Source organism: Nannobrachium achirus (assembly GCF_963921795.1).
Source record: "Nannobrachium achirus genome assembly, chromosome: 3".
In the NCBI taxonomy this organism is placed as follows: Eukaryota; Metazoa; Chordata; class Actinopteri; order Myctophiformes; family Myctophidae; genus Nannobrachium; species Nannobrachium achirus.
The window spans coordinates 17,058,366-17,065,024 of NC_137812.1; positions in this window are offsets into that span (position 1 = coordinate 17,058,366).

The window sequence follows — 6,659 nt, forward strand, 5'->3', positions numbered from 1 at the left end:
ACCTGTTATTTTATATACATCGATAATATATGGATCTTCTCAGTGAGATGTCTCCTGTTTGTACTGTTACTGCTTCTATGGAATGGGGGAAATGCTCTCTGGCGTGCTTGTGTTTGCTCTGCTGTACAGAGAACCAGTGGACTGGGTCAAAAACAGTGGATTGGGTTGCTTGTAGATCGGCTACTTTTGTTTTGAACGGTTGATCCTAGAGGGACGTGCCGCCCCTCTATGGATGCGGGAGGGCAAGGCACAGGCGGCCGCGGTGGTCCGCTGCCCCGGCGGACCACCAAATGGACGGCGCTGCCACGAAAACGCTATAATCAATCAAACAGTTAGGCAGCCTAGGCTACATACATACTGTCTCAGATAGCATACATGCTAGGCTAGCTTGCTTCCTCCGTGTTGTAGTTGAGCCAATAAAGGTTATTTGACCATGTTCACCACGACGTTAATCGTCGCTATTGTTGTAAAGACGCAATGAAGACCTGTGTGGCTTCTAACACGTTGTCCAATGTCCACCACATCTATAAACAATAGCGCGTGTATCCAGTTGTTATTGAATGAAGAGGACAGGGGGAGAGGAGGCGGGGTCGCTGTCTGAGCAATGAGCTCAGCTGTCAACAGTAGCAGATCTGAGGCTCCACAATTAGACTCACTCAGTATATACACTAACATAATAAATACAATACATAATGAATTTAAGGCTGTCGGAAAATACACGTGACGCCGTCAGCAAACGTTTACATTTGTAAGTTATATTTTAATTGGATACTTTTTAAGTTTCTTTTTTTATTCAAGTTATTTTCGTAGACCGCTCGCTGTCAATGTGCATGTCGCTGCAGTGTAGAGACGTCACGTTTCTGCACCGTGCCTTGCCATACACGTTCTGTGGGGGAACCCTTTTTGGTGTATCACCTAACACGCTGTGCCACTATGGTCAGAGAGCGGCCCGGTGCTACGCTAAAACTCAGGCACCCATTGAATTATGTGACCATGCACGGGCGCACAAAATGGCGTTCAAAACACACTGTCGTTAGTTCTATCGTCTGTTTTAAGACTTTCTACTCGGATTTCATTTGTGTTAACGTAGCGTAAAGTAGCATGCCTTCACCCATTAACAATGGTGGTGTCTGTGGACTTTAAAAAATAAAATAAAAAAAATTGCGACGTGGTAAATTATTTTAACGTGGACTCCAATGGAGGCGATGCGTCCGTGGGACCCCAGGACAATGACGTGAATGCGTCTCTAGGCAACGTGAACGCGTCTAAGACGCGGGACGCGCACGTAATGACGTCACTGTAGTACTATCAGAATCTGACAGTTAAATTAAAACAGAGCATCGCAATGTGATTTTCTGCAGTGCTCTGAATGTCAAAGTGAAGAAATTCAATCGAGCACCGGTAAACGGTGGGAGTACCCATTTTGTTATTATTTTGAATCAAATTAAATCACTTACCCTGATTTAATTTACCTTACCCTACCTTTAAGTGATTAAAAGTCGAGTATAAAAGTTAATTTAAATCTGTCCAGTCAGTGTCCTATAATGGAAACATTCTCTAAGGTTTTCCTCATGACAAACTGTATCTTAGGGCAGGGTTTCTCAAAGTGGGTGCCTTGCCACCCTAGGGTGCCATAATGCCAGTCTAAGGGTGCAGCAGAATAATGTGATAATATTTGGAATTGCTTATTTGTAAAACAGACCTGTACTTGAGTTTCCTTCTACAGCCAACTCTCTTCACCAAAAATAGCAGATCTACAAGCTCACAACGGGTCACGTTGTGAAGCGTTGTGAGCTTGTAGATCGGCTATTTTTGGTGAACATTCCCCCCAGATTAGGGATGCTAGGGTTCAAGTGGCTAAACGTCAAGTATAAAGTTATTTTCGGATATTTCTCAGTGCCTACCGTATCTCAGGTGGAATGCTGTGCATATTTACGTTGCATAATATGATTTAAGATTCAAAACAATTACAGTTTAATTCAGAGAAAACCCCTGTCTTTGAGAGAAACCAAGCTAATGGTTGGCTTGGTAAGCCAATGTAATCTCTATGCAAACCAGCTTTTAAAATTTCCAAGCTTTTTTTTTAGCATGGAAATTTTAAAAGCTGGTTTGCATTGAGATTACATTGAATTACCAAGCCATCTATTAGCCTGGCTTCTGGCAGTGTGAATGCAGCATTAGGGGGAAAGATTTACATATTTGACATGTAAGGTACGATAAAGTAACAATGCAATTCAGGGGTGCAGTGGATGAAAGTTATTTACAGGTAAACAGACAAAAATGAGAACCATTGGTCTAGGACAGTGGTTCTCAATCTGTGGGTTTGAGAACCACCCAACACAAAGTACCAACATAAAGTTGTACAGAGGGTATCTATCTACACATTTCTGTGTGACAATTTAAGGACTTTTAAGACCTTATTAATACCTCTAAAATTACAAATTAAACATTGGACAAATTGTCAAATGTTAGGCAGAAATTGGTCAATTTTCACAATAGAACCGTGTTAACCAAAATGTAATGCCTCAACACTTAGAACTCCGAGTGCTGGTCAGGGTGGGGGGGTCCCCAGCCCAGGTCAAATATGATTATTTTCGGGGTCGCGGCCTTTAACGGTTGAGAACCGCAGGTCTAGGAGAAGGATGGATTGCGATATAAAGTTGGAGAGGGTTTTAATTTTTTAGGTTTACATTTTTACATAAAGAATGACTTAACAGTATTAAATTAATAAATCATGACCAAAAACTGTGGTGGAAAAAGTACCCAAATGTTTTACTTGCATAAAAATATCAATAGACCTACTGCAATATAGAAATACTCATAAAACCACTGATAAAGAATGAAAATGTGTCTATTATAATCCAGCTCCAGCTGAACCTGGTCCCTGGCTGGGACCAGGTTTGCACAAAAAAACAGATCTACAAGCTATCGACTGTCAGGACTGGGTTGTCCGCGACAGTGCTGGTGGCTTGTAGATCTGTTAGATCTCGTTTGACACAAGGCGATGCGATGTCGTGCGTTTGCAAAGTTACTACGCGAGTGGGAACGCTTTAAATGGATTAAAGACCGGCTCCTTCATAAACTACCCGTTTAATAAGGGCGTCAAATATCAGATAAATGCAAAAATAACCGGCAAAACACACATTAATGTGGTTTAATAACGTTCGTTACGTTGCTTCGCGCAAACAAGGCCAAGTCGGGCGCTGATTAAAAGGCGACGCCGCCAGTTTGTTTGGTTCAGCAGGTGTGTGGAGTTTTAGCATTAATTTAACTTCTTTTTACCGAGAATGCAGAATCATGAACGCTCAATTACTGTCGAGAAATGCAAGAAAAGCTTCGTGTTGCATCGTGTGTGCCGCTCGGTATACATTTGACACTTTATACCTGTTTTATTCTTTATTGCTCCTTGTTGAACTCGCTCCTCGCTCACTGCGTGCTTTCGTCGCGTCTTCTCCTCTCGAGTGTAAAACTACAAGTGACGAAACTTCGCGAGATTCCGAGATGACGTCAGACACCACCACGTGTCCCGGCCGGGCTTAACCCATTAAGACCCGAGGACCTGTAAATGTCTTCTAAAACCTGATTTTAAAACAGTTTTCTGGGAAAAAACCCAATGTTTCCAGTAGGCCTATATATATATTATTTTATTTGTATTTTTTTTTATCAAGGACCCCCAGAATTGTATGTACCCCCCCCCCCCACACACACACACACAGAAGATTTGAGTTTGTAGATCTGATATTTTTGTTTCCAAAAATAGCCAATGGTTAAGCCAAGTCCAAAGTGACACAGAAAGGTTTACGGTTTTAATGACGAGTATTTTACAATATAAAATCGCTACCTTTTTAGGTTGTGACAGAGCGGCATCTTGTGGCTGTTCTTTTAATACATCATAGCAGGGAGCTTGGTGGAGCAGTCAGTAGTGTTTTCACCTCACGGCTAGAAGGTCCCGGGTTCGATTCCCGCTGGGGGTGTGTTCCCACCTCCGCATCATCAGTCCCCATACCCTAGGTGGGGTTGGCAAAAGGGCCTTTCTGTGTGGAGTTTGCATTTTCTCCCCGTATCTCCTATGATAGACACCCTCACAAAAACATGCAGTAATCCTGCCCTTTATAATGCCTCCCCCTGGCCAGCCAGGTCACCTGATGTAGGGGAATGCAACTGGTTGGAATAACGTTTTCCATCCACGCGCTATGTCCAACGGAGGAAGCTCCCCCACTATCAGGTGATAAAAGGCGGTCTGCTCACTCCTCGTGCACTGAAGGAAGCATGAGCTCAGTTCGGGCCCTCCCCAGGTTGGGAGAGGGAGAGCAGAGCCCAGGATTACAGTTTAGGCATTTGGCACTGGGTGAAAAATGGGTTTATTACAAAATCGTGGGATAAAAAAATATATATCTATAAAAAAAAAAAACATGAATGCTCTATATGGTTAAACGAACGTGTGTTGTGCAAGGCTGTACCTAGTCAAGGCTTTCCTAAGTTTTGGGTATTTTACCATGTATGGTCAGGTAATCTGCCAATGGATATTGTCTTTTTAGTGTTAGATAGCCATTTTGTTTGTCAGGTAGCTTTCTTATTGTCTTCTCTCACACACACACACACACACACACACACACACACACACACACACACACACACACACACACGCACACACACACACACACACAAATCACTGCTGCTGTAACTAATCACATCATTTGTCATCACTGTGTCACTGAATTTTGTGTAACACCTAACTGTCAGATTAATGTTCTATTTCAGTAGTTTTTGGTTTGGCCACACACAAGCCTGAATTTCCATTTTGTTTCACTTCATTATTGCTGGGAATCTATTCAAAACAGCTTCAATGTCATGCAGAAACCTCATATCTCATATTTCAACATTTTATTTTTATTTTCTACTAGTAACTAAAGTTTTCAAATAATGGTAGTGGAGTAAAAGTACAATATTGTTGTGTGGTCGCTTGCGCTAATGCAGCAGCCATAACTCGAAGCACAGAGCATGTCCAAAACGCTGAGGTAAGCCGCGAAACGTGTTGTTGTGGTTTGATTGGATGTGGCCAGAGCCTTGAGAGTTCTGCCAATGCGGGGTCAGAAACAGCGCCGGTCACGTGATGTGGTTCATGTAACTCGAAATGTCTTTCCCTCAGACTCCAATGCAACGCTAACGCTGTGTGCAATCACCTCATGTGAGATTGGAGATCGGTTATTTTCCAGACGCAGAAACTTGCAGGATGTCAGTTTAGTTAGTTTAGTTCTTTTTTGTTGTATTCTTCTCTCGCCAGCTCCCTTGGTATTTTTTGTTTTATTTTTTCTCTCACTGACAGTTGCATAACGACATTAGAGTTTTTTTGTTGGATTCTTCTCTCGCCAGCTCCCACCTGATCTCGTGAGGGAGTTCTGACTGTTCCAGACCACACTGGATAACCGCTAGTTTGCATAACGACTTTAGACTAGGACTTGCATCTAAGATATACAAGTCATCTACAGGTGTGGATCCACGATATCCTCCAAAGATAATAATGCAATCTCCCACCATGCAAAGGCACATCCTCTTCATTTGAGATGGGCTTTTCCCCTTGAGTTCAACCTTCTTCCAGGAGAAGGTCTCTGGATTGAATTTCCACAGATCATTGAAGCACTGCTTCCAGTTACTGCCGCCAAATATGTACAACTCTCCATTGTAGGCAACAGCTGTATGACCCCAGATACGTCCTGGATTAAGCTGTGCAGAAGGCGCGCTCAGCCAGCGGTTGGTCTCTGTGTCAAACACACTAACCTCGTTTATTTTATGTTCCCCAACTCCCCCGAATACAAATATCTTTGTCTTAATTAAGGTGGCAGAGTGCCAAGCACGTGCTGAAGAGTACCCAGAGTTAATTAAAGTCCAGACAATTGTGTTGGTGTCCAACGTGTAAAAGTCATTGTAGATCATCAGGTCCCCTCTACATCCTCCGTAGATATACATGACCTTCCCCAAGACACACGCTGAGTGGCAATACCTCGCCTCTGGAACAGTCCCATACATGTTAGGTTTAAACCAACTGTGGGTGTTGACATCAAATCCATAAAGAGAGTTGCATGAAAGATCACCTCCACCCCAGATGTAGGCAACATCTTCTATGAGCACAGCTGTGTGGCCACTGCGACTGGAGGGAACCTCTGGGTGACGTTTTCCTCCTCTGTTTGTCACTGGTGGCAGCTTCTTCCAGCGTAAAGACAAAGTGTTGAAGATGTACACACCAATCTGATCCCTGTTGTTTGTGTTGCTGTACCCTCCAAAGGAGTACACACAGTGTCTCACTGCTACAGCATCACATATGTATCGTTCTTGTCCTGTTGATGCTCCTTTCAGATGCACTGTGCAGTGAAACATTTCAGACAGCAGGATCTCGGACAGCAGCTGACAATAAGGGTCTTCTGGTAGTCAGTTGTTCTTGATCTGTAAAGTAATGGAGTATTATCGTGAGCTATACCTCTTATACTCGTACAGCAGCACAAACATCACACAAAGCTTGGGCAATCTGCAAGGCCGATGGTCGATTCCGGTTGTTCTTTATCCTACCATAGCATGACATCTCTGTGTATGCTTGCAGCTGTAGCTACACAACTCTAGAACCGTCCAACTGAATGGCTTCAAGTTCAGCGCACGCATCGCGG